The following is a 24,967-nucleotide window of genomic DNA, read 5'->3' as shown; positions in this document are numbered from 1 at the left end:
GAGACCACATAGACACAGACATACTTCCTATCTCTTGCCATGTGATGCTTTGTGTCACCTTGGGACTCTCCAGTGTTGTTGCTAGATGTCAGAATAGTACAGCTTGGCAGATGTGGGATTGTGAACCTTCAGACCTAAGGGCCCAAACAAGCCTCTGTCCTTCACAGAGAGAGCTGCCTTGGATATTTTGTTGTAGTAAACAAGTAGTTGCCAACTCCAGGGAAACCACACTGAAGTCTGCATTCTAAAGTTGGGCTTGGAGAGGACTCAGTGGTGATGAAGATGGACCTCCTACCCAGTTAAGAGATGACATTTGGCAGGTGTCATAAGGTAAACTGGATGAAAATAGAAATAGAGAACTATCTTATACCACTGAAGCTGGTGCCTTAGCCTGATCATGATGAGTTCTGTGACTGATTCTGTTGTTGCTATAATAGAGCCAAAGCTAGACTTTAGGCAGAGTCCATCGGCATGTCTCTCCTCCTTCTCCCAGGAATCAGGGCCGACTTCACCTAAATTGGTGCTAAATAATGTTTGACAAGTGAGCAGCAATTTGCCTTTTTCCTCTCTTTTCTAGCCCCATAGGATCTGTGAAGTGTCAAGTTCTATTTATGTATTTGTTTGAAAGACAGATGGACACACATGTACACACATACACACAAACATAAGGGAGAGAGATCTACCTGATGGTTTGTTCTGTAAGTGGCTAAAAGAGTTGGATACCAGGAGCCCCTGGGAAGTCCACTTGGGTTTCCTCTTTACGTAACATGGGCCAAGCACCTGGATTATTACCTGTTGCTCTCTCAGGCACACGAGCAGGGAAGTGGGTCACAAGTGGAATCACCAGGACTTGCAATGACACTCCGATGTGAGATGCCAGCATTACATGCTGTGGCATTAAGTTTTTGAGTAATGACACTGGCCTCAGGGGTCAGGTTTTAAGATATGCACACTGCATCTAGAATCCTCACAGATGTGCTGCACAGTAGCTCTTCTAGGACAGGTGGAGAAAGTGGAGTTGCCAGAATTCAAGGAACTGAGTCTAAGTCACATGGGTGCTGTTCATCTTCCCCAGCCCTCTCAGGCCCTGGTGGAAAGAACTAGGGACTGGGGGAGGGAGGGTGTGCCTAGAAGGAAATATTTAACCACCATTTCAGAGAATAACAGGTTCCCAGAACAGCATCCTTGCTTTGCTTTCACATGTTGAATTTCCCAACATCAACAGTTACATGCTGCAGCAGACTCTTGCCCGTAGGAAACATGTTAAGCTCTTTTCCCAGTTGTTTTCCTGGTTATATGCAGCTGATTTTCTCATCCATCCTCTCAGAAGAAACACAGATGAATCTCTGCTTCATTGGCTTCATCTGAATCCTAGGGCTGTTTAGCTAGACAACAGCTTTTATTTTGAATAATCAGTTGTCTTTTCCTCTACAAGAAAAGTACTGTGGTGAATGTCCTCTGGACCCCAGCTGGCCTCTTGCTTATAGACATAGAAGTCTGCCTCTGACAGAGTCCTGTTTGGCAGTGCTCCCACCAACTGAACAAGGTATAGATTCATGGTTAGTTCCCAGCCATGTTACAAACCTATTACTGAACAGACTCTAACATCCAATTATAAATCATGATGTGATAGGACATACTTCCTGTTCTCATGGCACCTTGGGGACTTGATGAACTCAAGTACCTGGGAGTTATTCACATTTATTGCTTCTTGTTTTCATAATGCCAAATACTTGCCATTTGCAATTTGAGGATTGAATTTTTTTTACTTGATCTTTGCTTGAACACTCTCTGCTTGCTGCCAGCTTGGGAAAAGAGGAATTTGCTTTCTGTGAGGCGCACAGAGGGTGTAGTCCTAGCAAAGGCATTCCTCATGAGGGTGTGGTGAGTGGCTTGGGTTTTTGTTTTGGGAGACTTTGGTGGAACACTGAAGATCCAGAGTTTTAAAAACTTCCCTCCTGTGCACGAAAAGGAAGCAAATGAAAATAGCTGTGGCATAATAGAAACGCTTCAATTTGAGCATTTAAATGAAAAAGTTAAGAATCACTGTTTAGTGATTTCAACCATAAATACTCATAACATTTGGCATATTTGCAGGTGTGCTGCTTTATAATGCCAAGCCCTATGCCGTTTTACATGGAATTACTTATTTTGGTCTTCCTTTAAGCATTTTTGTCAGAAAATAGTTGCACAGATTGATGGATTATAATGTAATATGTCAATACAAGAACACAAGTGTACTGATCAAAACAGGATCATTGGTATTCCCTTCTTTGACATCATTCTGTGATTGGAGACTTGAAGTGCCCATGTACCCAGGCAGCATCCAGTAGGCTGTAAACTCTGGTCTCCCCGCTGTGCTGTGTAACATGAGGATCTGATGCCTTCTGTCTCACTGGGTATCTATTATCCAGACTCCCTCTCTCCCTCTCCCTCTTTCCAGCTGCTATTAAACACCATTCTATGTTCACACTGAGTTTTTCTTGGTTCCCATGGTGAGGAGTGACTCCAACACTATCCTGAAGATGGATAAGACACTTGCTATTTTGGATTTGGGTGCCATTTTTGTCCCAACCTCATTCTCCACCAAACTGCTGTGACTTTGTAACCCAGTTCCTCATGACATCATACCTAAAGGCCTATCCTCCAATCCCCTGTGGCCCCTCCCACTAGTACCTGCCTACCATGGCATCTACTAATCCCCTGTGATCCGCACATGAACCTAGCCACCAATCCCTCAGAGCACCATGTTACCTTCCCTCAGCCATAAAAGCATGATCCTGCATGTGTGTCTACCCTTTTTCTTGCTTTTTCTCTCTCTCTGTCTCTCTCTCTCTCTCTCCTTCTTCCCTTGGAGCCCTCTCCTGTCACTGTGGCAGGAAATCTCTCTTTCTCTTTCTTTCTCTTTCTGTTGTCTCCCCCATCCTCCATGGCCATCCTCCCTGCTGGATTCAAACTTCCTGCATGATTTGCTCCGTCTGGTGTTTTGGGTTTGAAAAGAGCTAAAACCGAAAAGGGCTAACACCTACATATGAGGAAAACATGTGTTATTTTTCTTTGTGTATCAGACTTAGTTCACTTAAGCTGATGGCTACTTTAGGAGATAAGTAATGTTATTATCACATTTTATGGATGAGAGACTGGTAAAGAAATGTTAAGTAATTTGCATAGGCCATCTGGAAGAGAGGAGGTACATGTGTAATTCAAATTCACCTAAGCAGCATAACGCTAGATTTCTGATCTCAGACTCCTCACATCTTGAAGGGCTCCCTTTTGAGGTAGGCATATAATATATGTCATGTTACTGACTGTACGTGTTTGGTGATTTATATTTTAAAGTGATTTCTCATTGTTTATTTGTTGCAGGGTGCCACAGAGATCAGGCCAGACAAGTCTAGGAGACATTAAAGAATCTTTATTAACCCAGCTTGGTGATGACATGGCAATCCAATCTGAATCAAAATCCTGAGAGGAACAAATGGTCATTACCATGAAATCCATCCATTAAACTGAAGACCTATGTTCCAGCTTTCCCAACAATATAAATTATCCTAAGAGGCATGCAGCAAACAACCTGAACACACTTACAAAGCTGCAGACATTCACCTTTCCTGGCTTCTCTGCCCACATTCCATTACTGCTAGGCCTCACCTCTCCTGGACCTCTTAAAAGTACACAAATTAGAAATACAAAGCATCACAGCATTTGCATCTTCATTGACTCACCCAGTGAACAGAGGGTGAGGAATACAGACATATGGGGGCCATGTTCAGGGGCTACCTGTCCTTGGAGTCTGTCCGCAGGAAGCCAGAGTGCAAGCAGGTACTGGGGAGGCCAAGAGTTGGAGTGCAAAAGTGATGGAAGCATGTGACCAAGAGAGCGAGCCCCTCACTCTCAAAGGCTTCTCGGGGGGTTTGTGAGGGGAGTAGTTACACAATAACGTAATACTGCTCCCTCCTCAGATTCCAGGTGATGATAGGTGAGTAACACAGGTGGACAGAAAGGACCACATGGGTGGGGTTGGGTGGTTGTGGCTTCCAAGCTTGTGAACTAGGTGACTAGCTTGGAAGTTCAGAAAGCTTCCTGAACTACCTGCCTAAGCCCACAACATGTTGAGTTTTTTAAGAAAAAAAATATTGTCCTGTCTGCTTGGTGTATGGAGCCGATAATCATACACAGGGCTACTGAGTGATGGTTACTAGACCAAGTTTATAAACAGTATCAGGCTTTTAAAGGCTGAGGGTCAGATAAGCATAATGAAGTAGGATGTGATTTACATGCTACTAACAAAGGCAGTAGACACTGTGTTCCTCTAACAGGTACCTCTGTTTTATCTGCTAGCTAAATTTGAGAATTAGCTGGGCATTTCTGACTTAGCAGCTTCCAAATCTTTGCCCTGAATTCATGGGATGTTCTCACAGGACTATAGCTGGCTGTGGTTTTATACCTTGGAGATTTCTCATTGTCCTCTCCTAATCAATTGTCTACATGCTCTGAGTTCTAAGGCATGCATTCTCTTTCCTACACTCCTCCCCAGGACTTTGCGTGCTGCTTTGCTGTCTGCCAGAAATTCAATAAGGGGTGGTAGGGGTTGTCTTCTGGCCTACTAGATAAAGCCAGGTAGCAGTGGTTTGGGGGCTTAGTCTAGCTCTGGTGGCTATCATGGTGAGACTGTACCAACATCCAAGTCTAAAATCCTTCTCTATTTCCTACATGGTAAGTCTCTCTCCATGCTGAGTTACTCATGGTTTGGGGAAGGGTGACATGAATGACTTGCCTTTCTGCTACCTTGGACCTGTCTTTTGTTAGTGTTTCAGTAAAACCATGCACCTGGGTCTCCCACCTGGCTCCTGTAGGTTTACTCAGTGAGACTTGCTGTGGGAATAAGCTGTTGACTTTGCTTGATGTTCTAGGCAATCATTAGAACATCTCAGCCACCATCTTGTTCTGCCTTCTGCTCCTTAATCTACACAGTGGAACTGAGGCCAGGTCAGAGGCCTTTAGAGGAGTCATGAGAGAAGTTTAACACTGTTCCCAGCGTATAAGAAGTTCCAAGTCATGTTAGAGACTGTTATTATGTAAGTATATAGGGAGAGAAAACAGTTTGTCCAAAATGGCTCACATAAGAAGCCCCACCCCTGCCCCAAGGTGGCCTCTAAACAATCCATTCGGTGGAGCTAATCAGATTGCTCTCACCATTGTTCCCTTCTTGATGAGAGGTTTGTCCTAACTGGTATCTAATGGGAAATTGTTTTTATTCTTGGATGTGGCTCAGGATGAATTAAGTCAGTTTTAAATTAAGTTCAGAAATGAGAATATTGTCGTCCTTCCTCTAAGCTTATTTTCTCCTCTCTATTATAGAATCACAAATGAGAGGTTTGGAGTATGAGTCTGCATATTTACAAGAGGCAAAAATACAATTTCCATAAGCAGGCTCCAATCTCTAAGGACAAGAACTGGCACAATTGCTAAGGAGATACAGTGGGCGAATTCTAGCTTAGAGTCTCAGGTCAGAGTTTGCCCCAACCACCCATCCAAAAGAAGCCAGAATTGTTTCAGATTCAGTTTGAGGCTACCGACACTTAAATATGTTGAATTTGCTAGATGTCCTCAATGATAAATCTGCGTGTAAACTCTGTTCTGTGCTCAACTTATTTGATCTGAATGATGAAGTCAGACAGCAAGTTTTATCAGAAAGCTTGAATAGGGCATGGGAGGTTAATGAAGCAGTTGGCCCTTCCAAGCAATTCAAGAATGATCATTTCAGCAACTGCAAGGACCTGAGTCCTGGAATGAAACAATTTTGGAGTGGTTAACAATAACAAGTATTTGTTGTATGTGTAATCTCTGGCTATATATCTTCTTTAGTGAAATGTGCAGTTAGATATTTTGTCCTTTTTAAAAAACTTGTTATCTTGCTTTCTTATATAATTCTAAGAAGTTTTTTTAATGTATATATATTCTGGGCACAATTCCCTTCTATTGTCACATGTACTGCATCATGAATGTTTTCTGCAGCCTGACATTCAGCCTCCTTAAAAACAAATTATTTGAAAGACACTGGGAAGAAGGGAGGCAGAGAAAGGGAGGGAGAGGAAGTCTTTCACTTTCCCAGCCATTGGTTCACTCTCCAAGCTGGGAGCACTGTTTGATCTATCATGGTTGCCTGTCAGGGTGTATGTTAGCAGGAAGCTGGATTCATGAACACTTGGGACTTGAATCCAAACACTGGAACCTGGGTTCTAGTAACCTGGAACTCCACCCAGATCTCCCACATGGAGACCCAGGTACTTGGGCCATCTTCCATTTCTTTCTAGGCACCTTACGAGAGAGTTGGATCTGAAGTAGAGCAGCCAAGACTCAAAGCAGCCCTCATATGGGATCCTAGTGTTGTAGGTGATGGCTTAAGCTGCTGTGCCAAAATTGGGGGCTTTCAAAGAGGAAAACCAATGAGCTGGCTTGCTATGCCTGTGATGGTACAGCAAGCGGGCCATTACCAGACACTAGACTCTGGGTAGAAGCTGGAGCCATGCCCTTGGATTTCCTTGCCTACAGAATTGAGAACCGAATTAATTCTGTACTTGATGAATCATCCAGTCTCAGATATTTGGTTACAGAAACAAGAAGCTGGTTAAGGCACAGTGTGCTCAAGTAGAAAGTCATTTTTTAAAACTTTTTTATTATTAGTATCATTTTATGATACAGTTCCATAGGCTCTGGGATTTCCATTACCTTCTCCCCCACACACTGAGTCCCCTGTATTATTACTATAGTATAGTTCTTCGCACACAGTCATATATCCATCATTGCAGGCATGGACAATGGTAGAGAGTCCAGCATCCTATAGTCAAAATAGAGTTAACAGTTTCGTTGGGAGTCCATCTTTGATCTGGAAGTACATAGGCATACTGTGTTGTATCCTCGCATCTGGATATGATAGTCTCCATTACACTTACTATACAGCTCCTTAAATGAAAAGCCATTAAAAAATTAACTACAGGAAGAAAAGAAGAAATTAAAAATGCTTTGAGATTAAATAACATGCTTCTGAATGACTAATGTGTCACTGAAGAAATGAAAAGGAAAATCAAGAACCTTCTTAAAGAAAATGATGCTACTGAATGATCCATGAGTCATTGAAGAATTTTTTTTTAAAGATTTATTTTTATTATTTTGTTTATTGGAAAGGCGGATATACAGAGAGGAGGAGAGACAGAGAGGAAGATCTTCCGTCCGATGATTCACTCCCCAAGTGAGCGCAATGGCCGATGCTATGCCGATCCGAAGCCAGGAGCCTCTTCCGGGTCTCCCACGCGGGTGCAGGTTCCCAAAGCCTTGGGCCGTCCTCGACTGCTTTCCCAGGCCACAGGCAGGGAGCTGGAAGGGAAGCGGGGCTGCCGGGATAGAACCGGCACCCATATGGGATCCCGGGCGTGCAAGGTGAGGACCTTAACCACTTGCGCCACCGCGCCGGGCCCTCATTGAAGAATTTAATGAGAAAGTATTTTGAAGAGATGAAACTAAATTTAAAAAAAAACACATCAAAATCCATGAGCTATAGTTTCTGCTGATCTTCGTTGGTGAGATATGTCTCCTGTAGGTAACAAATAGATGGGTTTTATTTTTTTAATACAGTCTACTAATGTATGATGTTTGACTGATGAGTTTAAGAAATTTACATTCAGGCTTAATATGAATGAGTGGTAATTTGGCCCTGTCATTTTAGCAAAGGGTTGATTAACAATGGGTTGATTTAGTCTTCTGTTGTTATTTTATTGGGATGTTCTTCACATTTGCCCTTGGTTTTGTTTGGTGTTATTCCTCTTCTCTGTCGAGAGAACATTTTTATCATTTGTAGGGCAGGTTTGGAAGAGGCATATTCTTTTAACGTTTCTTTACTGTGAAAGAATTTTATTTCATTTTCAAAGACAAAGGAAAGTTCGCTGGGTATGTTATTCTTAGCTGACAATTTTTTGCTTTTAGAATCTGGAATATGTTGTTCCATTCTCTTCTTGCCTATTGAGTTTTCTGTGAGAGGTCTCCTGTGAATTTAATTGACATTCCTTTATATGTCAATTGATGTTTTTCAAATGCCTATTTAAGGATCTTTTCCTTATGTTTGATTGGAGAGAGCTTGATTATCATATGTCATGGTGAAGAACGCTTTTGGAACCCTGGTGGGAGTTCTGTGCCCCTCCTGGATCTTGTTTCCCATTTCTTTCTCTAGGTTAGGGAAATTTTCTTTAATTATTTCATTGAATACACCTTTAATCCCAGCTTTTCTTTCTGCACTGTATGGAACTCCCATAGCTCTTGTATTTGGCTTTTTAATAGTGTCTGTCAGTTCTTGAATACTTTTTTTTAGCTTGACCCAGCTCTGCTTCCAGCTTTTTGTTTGTTTTCCTGGTGATGGGAAATATCTTCTGAGATTCTTCTGCTTCATTGATTGCATTTTGGAATACTTTCCATTGTACTTTTAATTTGCTCCACTGTTTTCTTAATTTCTGATATATTAACTTTCATCTGAGTCATATTCTCTATGACATATTCCTTAAATTTCTTGAATGCCTGCTTTACGTGCTTCTTATTGTTGGTAAGAATTTTACAACAAGTATTTTGAATTCTGTATCTCCAATTTTCTTGATGTCTTCCTCAGTTAACTTTGAGGTTGGCAATGGGTTTTGCTCCTGTGCAGGGGAGTTTTCAGTAATATTCAATGTGCCTTTGTCTCTTCTCTTGCTGTTGGCCATTGTACTTCTGGTTATCAGATTCTTCTCTTTGGGGCAGGTTTCTAAGCTGTGTCATCCACAGGTCTACAATTTGATTTTACTTATTGCAGTTTGTACATGGCTCTTTGCAGTCACTTGTGCTACTCCCTCAAGTGAGTTCTGAGTCTGGGTTCCTATGTTAGACATTCCCCAGTGGTCTCTGTAGTCTCAGCTCTTGGCTCACCACTCTCCACCTCCTGTGATACCGTGCTGAGACTGCACCATTGTCTGTAAAACCTTTCTCCTACTCCAGTTGGAGCAGGTCCCAGGATTAGGGAGAATCCAGGTTTTGTATATAGCTAGGTTTTTGGTGGTGCTGATCTTGACAGAACTTGTTCGCCGTTAGGTCTGAGGGTCACATGAACCTATTTTGACCTGTGTGATGCCAAAGTTGGTATTATTTTCCTGTGGGATCAGTGCAATGCACTGAGCTCAGTGTGTTTGCTCTCAGCTCAGAGAATGTGCAGCTTACTGTTATCCTTACTATCTTAACACCTTTGCCACACCATGCAAAATTGCACCTGATGTGCTACTAATAGAGTTCTTCATCTGCTGGCTGTCATGTCTGAGGGCTACTTGGACCTATCTTGGGTGGAACCTGTAGGATGCCATGTTGCAGTTCACTGAGCCAGAAATGAGTTCACTCCAAGCTCAGTGTGGGTACAGTCCTTGATTCTCTCTAGAAAGTCATTTTCAAGAAGGTAATGTGAGAACCTTGTAAAATCTGTTGAATATCAGTGTACTAAGTGTATGAAAATCCTAAACAAATTAGCATAGGGTTTTCTTGAAAGCTGTTGTCAGTTCAAATATTTGATTAACTATATATACATACATATATACACACACATATACACCACATGGGTATGTGTAACACATAGAGTATATATGTATTTTATACATATATGCAGTATATAAATATGCCTAAATTTATATTTTTGTCTGTCTTGAGTGTGGGTTCACATATGCAGTTGCTCACAGGTCCTTCCTTTCCTGAGTTATTTGATGCCTGGGAGCCTAGTTAGCTGGCCCTTGTCTCCTGGTATAAGATGCTCCCAGCTCATTCCTGCCTCAGCCTTGAAAGGAGCCATTCTCTTGGGAGCCCTACATGTTTGTAGTCTGACACTGCTAACGATAATTTTTTCCAAGCAGTGAACTTTGGGATGTTCTTGAGCTTCTCTGTTTGAAATTTTCTTTTTCCACAATGAGCACATGCTTGTTTGTCTCCCCCCATCCCTCAAAACCCCAGCAACCACTATATTCTACTAGATTGTTGTTTAGGTAGAATGCTTTTCTTTACTTTTTTTGGTCATCCTTTTTCATTAATTGCATTTTCAACGTTAGGGAAAGTAGTTTTTTTCCCCCTCAAAATGGATCTTTCATCTTAGGATGATACATGAACTTTGGAGGGAGGGTGTGAGTTGACATGCTGCAGACATGAAAGCATAAGAGCTAAGGGTTGAATGAAAAGGGTGGTATATGCCACAGTGGGCATAGAAGGCCTTATTGAGTTGGGTCTATACACTCAAGTGTATGTGGATGTAAGAAGGAAACAGCAGCTTCTTGGTCATGGAGGGCTTGGGTCACTCTCCCACAGGAAGTCCAGCAGAACAGGGCACACAGCATAGCTGCATGCCCCTTTGGTTGAATTGTGGGCAGATGTTAAGCGTAGTCCCTCTCCTGCCACAGCTGATAGGTAGAAGGAGCTCTCAGCAGTGCACAAATGAACTGACGAAAGCTTGAAAGGTCCCAGCCCAGTGACCTGAAGTTCAGACACTTTTACAGAAACGATTGAATCCGCTTTCCCCCATTTTTAAGCAGATAAGCAAACTGAAGTTCAGAGAGAAGAAGTGATGTGCTCAACATCCCAAAGCTGCTTAACAGTCTAATTAGGGATAAAATGTGGGCTGCCTGATTTACATGTGGTGTTCCTGTGGATAACTGTCCTGCCTTGTCGATGTATGTGCAGAGCTACTGTTCTCAGGAGATATTTGAAAAATACTTGTAATGGAAGATTTCGAATGTAAAATCATCGGAATATGAGAGTGAACTCCCATGCACTTATCTCTTAGCTTCAGCAATTACCAATTTGGGGAGGATTTTGTCTTCATCTACTTCCCTGATCCTTTTTTATTTCGAAGTGCATCCCACACATTATTCCATCTCTTCCTTACAGGTTTGCTATGTATTCTAAAAGGTGAGGCTTTAAAAAAACTCCTCACAATACCATTCCTTTTTAAAATTAGTTGATACAGTTTGGTTGACACAGTTGGTACAGTTTGGTTGGCACTGGGGTCTCCCTTCACCCTTCCCACTGTTCTCCCCTTCTCTCTGTTCTCCCCTCCAGTCTTACAATGGGTGTCTTTGATGAATTTTCATAATTCCATGATGCTGCCACTGGGGTGTCTTACATTAGTGTAGGAGATTGTCAGTCATTTCATTCTGAGTCCATCCTTGTAGTACATGCATGAAGAATTATTTCTCTGTTTCCACCTATGAACATATTAATTTCTGTTACATTTCCATGATGTATCCCCTTGAGGATCAGGGGGCGAAGAAAATATAAAGAAAAAAGAAGAGAAAAAAATATTGAACCTTTATCCACATGAGGTTAACAAACATATAACAAAAGGCATCATTGTGGTGCTAGGGTGGTAAAAAAGATATCCAGCATCTTTGCATAGGAATAAATGTCAGTGTGTGTTCCAAGGCATGAATGAAGGTACAATGAGAACTACATCCTCATTGTTTATTGCAGTAGCAATAACAGTGATAAAAGGGATATTAACAATCTCAGGTGATTATAAACAATCAGTCTCTTATGGATGGTTGATTAACAAATTATATCACTAGATCTTATTATAAAAGGTGTAAGTATCTAGGAAGTGACATAAGGTAAAATTTACATGTACTATCCTGAGATTTGATATCTTATTGTCTTACTTAGAGCAAATATATGATATCTGACCTTTTGGGATTGGCTCATTTCACTTAGCATAATGGTCTCTAGTTTGACCCATTTGGCCACAAACAATTGTATTTCTTTTTTTTTAAAATAGTGTAGATGAACCACAGTTTCTTTATCCAGTCCTCTGTTAATGAGCATTTAGGTTGTTTCCATGTTTTTGCGCTTGTTAATTGTGCTGCACTGAACATTGGGGTGCACTTTGCCCTCACAATACCATTCCTTTTTTAAAATACCATTTTTCTTACAAATGAACATTAATTCTTTAAACTTGGGAGATCTTAAGAGCCACCTGCTGTGTCAGATGTCAGCTCCTGACAAGGCTGATTACAATATGGAAGGAAAAACACACTCCAGGAAACCAGGAGAGCTGCTGCACATCTATTAGAAGAATGCACAACTATGGGGCAGGTGCTAAGGCTTAGCATGTTGAGGCTCTGCCTGAAGCAACAGACAGCATTCCATAAGAGGACCAAGTCAAGACCCTGCTGCTCTACTTCAGTCTAGCTCCTTGCTGATGTACCTTGGAAAGCAAAGGAGGATGGCCCAAGTGCTTGGGCCCCTGCGATCACTGAATTTCTCAGTCCCCAAAGTGATTCTGAACAAAAGCTGCTTTTCTGCTCAGTCTGGTATGAAGGTGCTTGATCCATTAGGGGCCAGATTTGGCCTGAGGTGGTAAAACTGGGAAATGAAGTTTAGTTCTGTTTCCTTAATATGGTGGAGTTTAAGCAAGACAGAGTCAAGAGTGGCAAGTCAGGATAAGGAGTTTCACCCAGGAGAACGGAGCGATGGAAGGAAGTCTCAGGGGAAGGTGTGTGCTAATGCAGTGTGTGAGGGACAAATCCTGGTTCTTGCAGCATGACTTTGGGCAAGACACTTGAAATCTCTCAGTCTCTGATTTCTGACAGTTGTGGTTTAACACAATTGCTTGCGGTGGTAGCTCCTATGATGTAATGAGAAAATGCTTCTAAAAGTCTTAGCAGCGAAATGTGCAATAAATGGTAGCTCTCCCCCTCTGTCTTATCCTCATTATCAATATTATTGAGGCACTAGGAATTCTGATGACCTTATCCTGGAACCCCAATTTTTTATGTTGCTTACCATTCATATTTATGGAACACTTGCTAATTTCTGCCCGATTTTGAGTAAAAAAATCAGTGATCTGATAGTGGATCTTCCTCCCCCACCCCTCCATCCTGCACTGCCCATTTTCCCTAATCCAAAACCAAAACAGATTATTCAAAATGTTAGAGACGGACTCAGTGACTCAAAATGTCTAGAAGAGCAACATTTCAGGCTTGAACTGGTCTAAACCAAAAAACGACTAACTGGCTTACTTCATGGAGAGCTTGAGGGGATGTCTGGCTTTTGGAGTTGATGCCCTCCAGCGAGATCCAAACCAGGTGCAGGTGCCACATTGCAAGGAACCCAGCTCTCTTCTTCTCACAGCTCTGGCTGCTTTGCTATTGCCGGCATTCTCTGACAGCTCTCTCCAAGTGTGCGGTCCAACAGCTTAATAAGAACCCTGGCAGAGGAAAAAGGCACAAGCCTTCCTTGACACTTGCAGCATTGAGTCTTCATCCTGAATTAGATGCCTATCTGTTCTTGCACCCCACCTCCCCCTCTCCCCATTCAGCATAGTAAACCCATCTGTTTTTTGGTGAATCACCTAGTCTGTTTTCCAAAGAAAAATGATAGCATAGTTATAGGAAGTGGTGGGTGGATATCAGATAATTGAAACAACAAACTGATACCCTTGGGGTGATAGAGAGGAGGTCTGTGAGAAACTTCCAGAATCACTGGACTCCTGTTTAAAGATACATGGAAAAAAATGGCTTATAAAAATAATTTAATAGGGTTGGAAGCTGTTAGGTCCAAAGTGCCTGAAGACTCCTTGCAGGTGGGCTCTCCTACCCTGTCTGTGCTTTATATATCATCTCTTTGTTTTCTGGTTAATTAGCCACTTTGTGTGGGGGCCTTGACAACATACACATTTGGAGGTAATGTGCAGTGGAATTGGCCCTTCAGTCAAATGTTTCTTTGGGTAGGGCTTCATGCCATCTTTTCTGAGCCTGTAGAAATGGGCTGTCAAATACGGTGACATGCAACCTGAAGCAGGTTGGCCAGAAGTCAATGAGAAAAATGCATTGCAGGCTCTTTGTCACAATGGGCTATCTAGTCATGCTACCCTGTGATTTGAAATACAAAGCAAGCTTAACAGGAAACATTTATTTTAGCTTAGCCATTCTTTCTTTCTAATGATGTTAATTCTGCCAAATTCTTCTCATAGTTTCCTTATTATTATTTTTTGTTTGTTTTTGCAACTGTGTCATTCTGTCAGCATTCTGTTCTGTACCAAGAATACAAAATAGTTTGTAGGTCCAATTTTGTGGGAAGGAATATGGCTCTATTAATTATTCTCAGTAATGGAACATCTGAAATGTAGAACTAAATGAGAACCTGAGAATTATCACAAGAGAGTGAACAAATATTTCTACCCAAATATGTACTAGAAAGTCAAGGTCAAGCCCCTTTATAGCACTATTTTGTGCAACTGCATCCATCCTTCCTTTTATCTACACTTATGCACTGATGATGCTGCACCATCCTGCCATCCCTAAAACCATTGGCTTGCTCCAAGCAGATGCCAAGAAGGAAGATTGCTTTGTTGGTGTAGTTCATAGAGATCAAACTGCCCAGTGATAGAGCTATGTAAAAAAGAACAAAGAGAATATATGGAGAGACAAATGGCTAATAAGGATTACCTCTTCTGTTACTTGCACCCTTCATGTCAAGCTTTTACAGTAATGTCCTGTGGTCAAAATCTGGGGAAAATGTTAGCTCATCCAACAGTCTTCCCACCCTGAGACACTGTATTCAACCAGAATTCCTGTTCCCCATCTCAGAAGGAACCAGTTGTTTCTGAGCATCTCTGCCACTTCTCATTTTGTACCTATCTTGAGTCATAGTTCAGATTGACTAGCATAGACTGGGTAGCTTCAGTTACATTTATTCTTGCTCTTCTGGATGTTAGTAAGCCTAAGATTAAGGCAACTATAATTTTTGTGCCTGATGGGGGGGTCTTCTTCCTGGTTTGCAGGTGGCCATCTTTTCATTGCATCTTCCTAAGACTGAGAGAGAAGCCACCTGTCTCCTGTTTCATATAAGGGCACTGGGGCTGCTCACAGGAGATCCATCTCCACTTTCACAACATAATCAGATCTCAAAGATCCTATTTGCCAATACTATCACCTTGGAGGCTAAGGATATCAACATATGAATTCTGGGGGAGACACATGTAGTGGATACATTGTCCTGTAAATTGCATGTTGTATATGTGTCTTAGGTTTGGTTTCTCAAAATCAGACCCCACAGTGCACAGCTCTGTTCTCAGAATTCATCAGTTAGAAAGTGTTTCCAGTGTTAGGAGTGGTGGGGGAATGGAGGAATAGGAAGGGAGGAGACAAAGTAGAGGCTGTGGCTCAATGCAGCAGGGGAAGTCTGGGGTCATTGCATACTATGAGCAGGACAACGATGAGGTGAAGTCCTATAGAAGACACTGGCCAAAGATGCCCGGGTCTCTGAGCTTCCAGATAAAGTAGCTCTAGCAGTCTTTGGTTCGACTCCACTAAAGTGACACAGGTTCCAGCTGTTTCATACTGATGCTCTCTAGTGCGTTATTTGCATGAAAGTCTTAAGGGAACTGCAAAAAGTGGCGTGATGCCCGGATAGATCTTTTATTGCATATATCTTCTTTTTTGGACTATACTTTTCTAGTGGGTAGATGTGAATCCTTTTTTGGAGCCTCACACATATCTGCAACACCAGCACCTAACTCCTGTGATGATTGTGTGGCTTAGGTTTTTCACAGCACTCCAAAAGGCCCCTTACTTGGTTTAATACTCTGCTGTCACTACGCTGACATGTTTAATGATAGTTAAACAAGCAGCCCCCAACTTTTGTTTTGCACTAGGTCTTATATAGCCAGTCCTGTCTAGCACAGTGTCTGGCACAAAGTATGCATCCAGTGTATTTTTACTGAGTGAAGAAATGAATGCTTGACAGCCCATCACAGTGTGGCTAACAAATGCAGGCTAAATGAGTACATCAGGAGAAACTATTGCCTTATGTCTTCAAGCCTGAAAATAAAGCAGCTGGAGCTAAGTCTTGCCATCTGACCTCCTACTCACATCCCCCTTCCAGTCTTCACACCTCTCTAAGAGCCCCCATGGGGGTGGGTAGGACTTGTTTATTTTGAGCTACTATTTATTTTTCTCTTTTCATGACATGGAAAATTCTTGGCATCAGGCAGTACTATTTTTATTTCTGCAGCAGAATAATTAAATTTAGGCCCTGTTGCTTTTCTTCAGCAGAGTGGCTGTGGGCAAAATAGGATGCACAGGCTGTTGCGAGGGCTGCCTGAGATGGCCTTGCTTAGAGAGAAGGCCCAGTGATCTGGAACACTTGACTGTGGTCGCACATGCAGTGGAAGGAAGAAAGGCTTGGCTCAGGATCCAACCTATCTGATGTTCAGGGAAATCATAGTCATACCTTAGGATCCTCAAGCCTAATGGATCTGTAGAAAAAAATCCATACAAAAACCTAAGCCATTGTTCCTGGGCCAAATCTGGCCCATCACTTGGATTTTTAAATAAAGTTTTTACACAGCCATGGGTATTTTTATATTGTCTGTAAGTGCTCTCAGGATATAGCAAATGAAGTTGAGCAGCTATGACAGGCTATATAACCTGCCAAGCCAAAAATATGGACCCCATGGCCCATTATGAATAGTTTATTGACTACACATCTAGACTCAGTTTGTTATGTGCGACATTACTGTAGTATCATCTTGCATTATTGCAGCCAAATACGCAAGGAAACTGACATTTATAAAGAGAAAAGATTGATTCAGCTTACAAGTTTGGAGGTTCAAGTTCAGGACTGGATAGCACTGTTGGTTTGGCTTCTAATGAGTGCATTTGGAAGTAATGGAAGGATCATGTGTTGGAGAAAGGGGTCAGATCTCAAGCCAGGAACAGAGAAATTACTGTGTATAAATGTGGACCTTTGTAACAACCCTCTGGGAAGAACTGCCTTCTGAGGGTATGCTTCTAGTGACCTAAGGCCAACTCATGAAGCTTCCTCCACCTACCAAGAATACCGGGATGGACACCAAACTTCTACACTGAGCCTTAAGGGATACCAGAGCAACAGCCAAACTATAGCAGTTGCTAATTCTTTAGGATGATCTATCTAACGAGCATTCTAGGGTCAAATATATTAGGAAGACATGCAACTTTATCTGTTGGAACTTCATAATCCACATTGTGCTTGTGGGAGGCCCATGTTCATACTCTGCCCATTTTTTCTTTTTTCTTTTTTTTTTCAACTTTTTATTGTTATTATTTTCCAAGTTACATTTTGTAGGGATAGGAATTCCTTCCTTTTCCTTTCTTTTCTCTCCATATTCTTGCCCTGCAATCATTTTTATCCCATTTTATATATTATTATAATAATGTAGTTCTTCCTCTGTCAGGCTTCCTATAAAGACTTATGGTCTTGCTGTGTGCTCTTCATATGTGGGGTGGGCATTAGTTTCATTTGTTATAGAATTGGCATTCAAATTATGGTATGATTTCAATTTTTTTTTTTTTTAGTTGAGGCTTGTTGTATGGCCTGTCATGTGGTCTATACTGGAGAAGGTTCCATGAACTGCTGAAAAGAATGCATATTCTGCACCTGTGGGATGAGATACTCTGTAGATATCAATTAGGTCTAGTGATTTAGATTAGTTCTGTTGTTTCTTCATTGAGTTTCTGCCTTGCCAATCTGTCCATTGATAGTAGGGGAGTATTGATGTCCCCCACTATTATGGTGTTAGAGTCTGTGTGTCTCCTTAAATCTATGAAAAACTGTTTCACATAGCCAGGTACCCTGACAATGGGCAAATATGCATTTATTATAATCAACCTGTTGAATTAATCCATGGGTCATTATGTAATACCTCCTTCATCTCTTTTGATGGTTTTTATGTGAGTGCCACCTTTGTCTGATATTAGATAGAATGGCTTTACCTGCTCATTTTTCCTGTCCATTGGCATGAAATATCTTTGTCCATCCTTTCACTTTCAGTCACTTTGTTGGTGAGATGCGTTTCTTCTAGGCAGCAGATAGTTGGGTCTTGATTTTTGATCTAGACTGACAGTCTATGTCTTTTGATTGGAGAGTTTAGGTCATGTGTGTTCAGGGTTCATTATTGGAAGGTAGTGACTTGGTCCTATATCATTGCAACATAGATTTTCTTATTAACATATGTAGCAACTTATATAATTTTGACATAGACCATGCAGAAAACTTGCTATGTATATGTGTGTTGTGGGCATACTCACGAGTACAAGGCTATTATGACATAAAATGCGGAAGAGCTCTAGGAATGACTTGTCTAACTCTTGTGATAACTGTCTGTTCCAGGGCTTCTGTATCCTACTCAGATAAGCTCAGAGTGTTGAAAACAAAGGTCACAGATAAGATGGTGATCAGGTTAGTTCTGTGTGTGACCTCTCAGGGCAGACAAAAGCCTCCCTTTTCTTTTCATTCTGTCACGTGTCTCCAATTGCAAGATACTGCGCTTCGCTCCTGGACACTGACGCTGGAGATGAAAAGGGTTGTATGTTTGTTTTCTTTGCTCTCATCTTAATTTCAGAGAGCAAGCAAGGCAGAGGGAAATCCAAGGACAGCTCATCAGCAGTAAGCCACTCTGCAGTGCAATTTCATGTCTTCACTATTTGGCCAATGCTTTTTGGAAGGGAAATCACCATCTTTCCTTAAAGAACAAAGTGTCACAGAAGTCAGAAGATCCTTTTGAAACCTGTGGTTGTCTTTTTATCACCTTTAATTTCTTTACTGAAATTAAAGAGTGCCCAGTGCACCTACAGCTTTCTTTGCTTCAGAGAGCTTTTTGAGGCCCGGTGCAATAGCCTAGTGGCTAAAATCCTTGTCTTGCACATGCCAGGATCCCATATGGGTGCTGGTTCGTGTTCTGGCTGCTCTAATTCCCTTCCACCTCCCTGCTTGTGGCCTGGGAAAGCAGTATGGGATGCCCAAAACCTTGGGACCCTGCACCCATGTGCGAAACCCAGAAGAGATTCCTGGCTTTGAATTGGATCAGCTTCAGCTCCAGCCACTGTGACCACTTGGGGAGTGAAGCGTTGGATGGAAGATCTTTCTCCCTATATCTCCTTCCCTCTGTAAATCTACCTTTCCAATAAAAATCATTAATCTTGAGAGAGAGAGAGAGGGAGGGAGGAAGGGAGAGAGAGAGAGAGAAAGAAAGAAAGAGGGAGAAAGAGGAAGAGAGAAAATTTTTGGAGGCCACAGCTAGATCCAAATGCTTTAAGGCCGTTTGAGGGGCCATGGCCATGCAAGCAGGTCAGGACTCACCCTGCTCTTGAAGTCTCTGCCTGTGAGAAGTCCAGAAATTTCCCTGGACTGACTTGTGCTTGCTGAAGTCTGCAAATCTGCTTAAGGCCAAAATTTACCCTTCAGGTAAAAAGGCACAAGAAACTGGACTGAGAAGCCCATGAAGCTAACAAAGTTACTTTGAACATAGGGAGTCAGTCGGGTACTTTCAATAGATGCTGTCTTACCTGTACAGATGTGCTGTGGAGAAGCCAGGGGGCTTGAGAACCAGTGTGCTCTCTCCCCTGTTACTCATGGCTGGTTGTGGATTCTAGGCTTCTCTGTTGGAGTGGGCTTCACTAACCCAGAAATGGTAGAGTGCTTCCTTCCCCATGCTTTTTTGTGTTTGTTGGTGCTGAGCTAACCTGGAGCGGGTATACATGAAGCTGTGTACCCCTGTTCCCTCCCAGGTTACTCTGAAGACCATCGTTTCTGAGGTCAGCCCACTCACCTGCTACACAGAGCACATCTGGACTTGCTTCCTTAAGTATGTCATTGGCATATATTTTAACATTTCTCTCTCTACTCCTTCTATTTGAGAACTCATTCATTCATTTATTTCATATTTAGTACTGAATCCCAGACTCTATTCTAGGGGTTGAAACTGCTGATGATGACATCTGGGAACTCTTGCCTGGCCAGCTGGCCAGCTGAAATGCTATACCAGTCATACTGCACAAAGTATTGAGAGTTTAGCCAATTTCTCTTCCTCCCAGAATCATTTCTTTTTTTTTTTAAACCCCAAAAACTTTACTTGGTTATTGGTACCTTACCTTCTTTGTACTGGGTTTATCCCACAGACAACTCACATGAAACACGTAGTGAGTATGAGCAGAAGAGACAGGTTTTTGAAACTTACTGTTTAAGAGGCAGAGAGAAAGCGATAGATGTATAAACTGCTAGCCCTTCCGCTGATTTGCTCTCCAAATGTCTGCAACAGCAAGGCCATGATCCAGGGCTAAAAAATGGCTTTGTAACCTCCATGCAGGTCTCCCATGTGAACGATGGACATTCAGTGACAGGAGCCATCCCTGCTCATAAGCAAAAAGCTGGCATCAGGAGCACAATCAGGTACCCAAACTCAGGTAACCTGGGTGGGCTGCAAGCTCCCTGACTGTGAAATCAAACCCCTGCCCTGATTTTGATTTTAAGTGATTAGACTTTATGCACAGTGTTACCTTGTTAGAACTTTAAAAAATCTTGGTTGACACATGAGAGAATCCAAATGGGAAGGCATTTTAAGGAATATATGATCTTAAGGTTCCCCTCTACCACAGAAGGACCTGAAAGCCAGAGTTGGGGGAGCAGGTGCAGAGCTAGGAATAAGACTGGCTGCTGTCTGCCTCCATCCATACGTGCCAGGGATGCCCTGGTCCTTCTGCCCTCCGTTCCTAGCTTCCATGGCCTGCCTCTCATTATTTACACCTTGTTTATGGAAAGCCACAGGCTTTAGGCCACACAGGCTTAAAAATTGCATTGTGTTTTCCCCCAGAGGAATAGTTCCTTGGCAAACTAAGCTAAATGAGAATGAGGCAAGAAGGGAAAATATATTATATGGTTATTGCATTAAAAAAAAAAAAGCCTTCTTAATTCTCTGGCTCTGGGCATTTGAAATACTATTGCTCCTGACTATTCCTCAGATTCCTCATTTTCAAGAATAATTAGTTGCAATTAGGTATAAGCTTGAATAACAGAGAAACTCTCTTGATAGAATTACTTCCATTCATGCTGTTAAGGAAAGCAGTTGGGCTGTGATGGAAAACAAGCCTGCATTACAGCCCCTGGCTGTGATCCTGCACTTACCACTCTATGACCCAAAGTAAGGCATCCACTCTTCCCTTCCCTTCCTTCTCTTTAGTGAAATCGAGATAATAATACCAGTCTCCTAAGGCTGTGTAAGGAATTAAGTAATAAACCACATGGCAACACTTGAAGGTAGAAGATATTCTACAAGGAACAGCTATTAATTAAAATAATGATCCTAACAATTTATGTAGAATTAGGCAAATCAGAGCAGACATCAGCCAGGAGTGCATGTCTACCTTCCATGCTTGAACTGCTTATCTGCCTCTTGAAACTTCCTTAAGAAAGCAGGCTCCTCATTGGTTCCAACTTCGGATTTGAAAAAATCTGACGTTTGCTTGGGAAAGATGGAGACTTTGCTAGGAGCCACACAATTCGGAGTGGCAGATCTGGTACCAGGGTTCAGGTCTTCTTGGTGTTCCCTTCTGCTGCTCAATGACTTCTCTCACGCTGCAGATCTCTCAGTCTCACATTCTGGCTTCCACACCAAGTGGGAGAAATAAAGACCATAAATGACCACTAGTTAAAAGTCATGTTTCATCACCAAATGATTATGAAGAAATTGTGATAATTCCTGTTCAGTAGGTTTGGGATTGTAAATAAAACTGTTGAGATCTTGCAACAGGGGTGCATGATGCTCCCCAATGTGGGACGTAGAGGCCATGTTTAAAATCCTGTGTTACACCAATTACTTCTTGAATTTGTTTATTTATCATTTCTGCCCCCTTAAGGATCAAAGGTGTGTCTTGCTTAAAAATTACAAAAAAAGGATACTGGTACAACAAATGTCTTGGGTCAGATTTGCTTAGGGGTGTTGTCTCTGCTTGCCAATGGGCTGGGGTGCTGTGACTTGACTCAGCTGAGTGGTGACTCAACAGCTCTAGTTATCTCCACCAGCACCAAAGTCAGGCTGTGAACAGGACTGCCATTGGTTTTGGTCCAAGTTTTTCTTACAAAGATCAAGCACAAATCCCGACCTCATGCTCAGACCCAGTTTTAGATGCTGAATAGAGAAAATTAAGGATTCTGGGAATGGTGTGTTTCTGTCATGCTCACCAAATGGCAAGAGTGCCTCATCTCTTGGATACAAATATCTGGGCTAAAACCAGATATTTCCTGGAACCATCACTCAGGGAAACTCAGGTTTGCTTCTTTGATATACTAACAATGCACAAAAGATTTCCATGGAAAAAACCAATGATATTGTCCCATCAAGGCATTGTTGCTGAGAAGCAAGTAACGCTGATCTTTTAGTCCACTGAGGAATTTTTTTTTAGAGATTCTTGTATGTTCCTCAACCACTTCTTCCTCTGCTGCTTCCTTCCTGCTTTGAACCTGCTCTGTCTTCTCTGTAGAGCCAGTTCCCTTGATCCCTGCCTAGAGGGCCATATCACCTGCCCTCTTGTCCACAGACAAGTGCAACTGGTGCATTGCTTCTCATACTCAGCCGACCAGATTCTTACTCCTGAGGATGAAACTTGGTCTTTTGAGAAACTATTAAGTGACTGTTGAGCATATAAAAGAAGAGTCAGGTCAGCCACAGAGACACTGAGACTTTGTTTCAAGATGCAGAAATAATTGGTCAATAGATGAAGATGGATAGAGTTTAGTAGGTAGAAAGATTAAAAGAAATAATGAAGAATAGTGACTGCATGCAGAGAAAGGCAAAGGAAAGAAACCAACTAATTTGGAAGACAATAAGGAAACTTCAGTTTCACTGCAATGACTTTCTAGTATTTTACGGGTAATCCTTGCTTGGGTGTTCTTTCATTTCAGTTTATGCCCTGGTACCTGTTGATAAATACAAACCTACCCCTTTTCCTTTGTGCCAAAGCACTTCAGAAAATATTGTGGAATACAGAATTAAAGATGTTTATTTTTTGTAATAAGATGTAGCAAAGCTGTGCGTGGTTTTCTGTAATATGCGTTTTCCTTGAACTTTTAAGAAGATCCTTTCTGTGTGTATTTCAACATTTGTTGGCATCAGAATGAGCTTGTCTTAGTTGTATGTGCCAAGAACGTTTCTATATGCCCCTTGTGTATGTGTTTGTATGTAGGTAATTGGAGTAGAATTTCTCTCTGGAAAGCAAGGAATCTCAAGACATATTTCCATGATAATTTCACCTGCAAAAAGCTGTAGCATTTCCAAGATGGTGCCATTGTAAGAGTAGAAGTTGCAATCCAGGAAGTAGAACCAAGAAATGGGAACTTTTACGATATGTGTCTCAGCATACATCTCGTTGATCTCTCTGTCACCGATACTTCACCATGTACATGTGCTTTGGCTCTCTTTTCATCCTTTGCATCAGGCTAAAATAGGATCTGTAATTTATATCCCCCTCTGAGGAGTGTGACTTTCCATCTGGGATGGGTTTCTGGAAATTTCTTATTGGGAGCCCAGAAAATTGGAAGGGTTCCAAGTAGCTGCCTTATGCCATTGGGCAGCCTCTCTCTTTCCTCCCTTCTTTGAAAGGTGTGAATTCGACCTTTTCATTGGTCACCAAGGTTGCCATTTTCAGCAACTTGCAACTGAGACACAAAGGGCTCTGAGGGAGAACAGCCTACAGAGTTCTATTTGAGGAATGCCAAATGGTTCTCCAGGGTCCAGCTGGTACTGCTATCTCCTCACAGCGCCTGAAGTATGCACAGCTATTTTGGTTGGCTTTATAATATTATTGCTCACAATGAAATCTAATATTAAAACCAAGTTAACAATGCCTTTGGGGATGGCAGAGAACTTTCTAACCTGTCTTGGTGTGCCTTGGGGAAAATTGGAACCTCTGCACTTTAGTTTCCTCATCCATAAAATATTAATTAGTAATAGTCATATCAACAAGAATATAGCAACAATGGCAGTAATAATAGTTATGTCACAAGGCTATTGTGGGAATTAAAGGATTTATTAATTGTAACACTCCCAAAACAAGACCTTGAATAAAATATGGATCCTGTGTTCATTCAATAAATTAAAAAAATAAGAAAGAAAAATTAAAAGTTTTCTTTCAATCACTTCTTTTTGGTTAAGTACATGATTTTGGTATCTTCTGGAAAATGCATTTGACTCAGTTTTTAAAGATTTATTTATTTTCATTGGAAAGGCAGATACACAGAGAAGGAGAGACAGAGAGGAAGATCTTTAGGCCACTGGTTCACTCCCCAACTGGCTGCAACAGCTGGAGCTGAGCCCATCCAAAGCTAAGAGCTTCTTCCAGGTCTCCCATGTAGCTGCAGGGTTCCAGGGCTTTGGGTCACCCTCTAGTGCTTTCCCACTCTGTTAAGAGTAGTGCTAGAACATAGAATCTGGGGCTTTCCTTTGCATGGTCTTAGTCTTACCTGGGCTACAGGAAATGGAGAGGGCCAACATGTTGGGTTTTGGTGGATCCTGGACCCTACAGGATGAAATAACACTTCACCATCATGAATGTGGTGGTCTCTTTGCTGATCTTCCTTGGTATTTAAATTTTACTCTAATAGGGCTGGGAAGAAAATATCAAATGGGAGAGGCACCTGGGCGGCGAGAGTAATTTTGCAATGAACAAAATTATTTTAACAATGTTGGTTGAAGCAATAGGACTTGTACCTCTGTTTAGCAGATTGTCCATAACGGTTTGTCTGGGCTTCAGTTCCAAATTGGCCCCTTGCAAAACTCAGGCTGATGGTGTGAACTCCAATAGGGCATGTTGCCAATTACCTGGCTTGGCTCTGTAAGCTTCTGGCTGAAAGCAGCTCATATCACTTTAGCTCTGATGTCACTGGCCAAGGTTCAAAGAGAGAGGGGGAGTGCTTTCACAGTCTACCTGAGTATTGGGCAGGAGAAAAACTATGCCTGATGAATAGCATGACCCTATTACATGTTTTGAAAGCCAGTTGCTTCTTTCCTCATATCTTTGTCTTAGCAACTGCCTGCAGTAGAAGTGCAATAAATGTTAGGAGAAATCCTGCAAATCTTGTTACTAACACCGTAAGAGAATGGGAG

Source organism: Ochotona curzoniae, unplaced genomic scaffold, assembly GCF_017591425.1.
Source record: "Ochotona curzoniae isolate NIBS_2020 unplaced genomic scaffold, NIBS_Ocur_1.0 contig_908, whole genome shotgun sequence".
Taxonomy (NCBI): domain Eukaryota; kingdom Metazoa; phylum Chordata; class Mammalia; order Lagomorpha; family Ochotonidae; genus Ochotona; species Ochotona curzoniae.
This window is presented reverse-complemented; position numbering follows the sequence as displayed.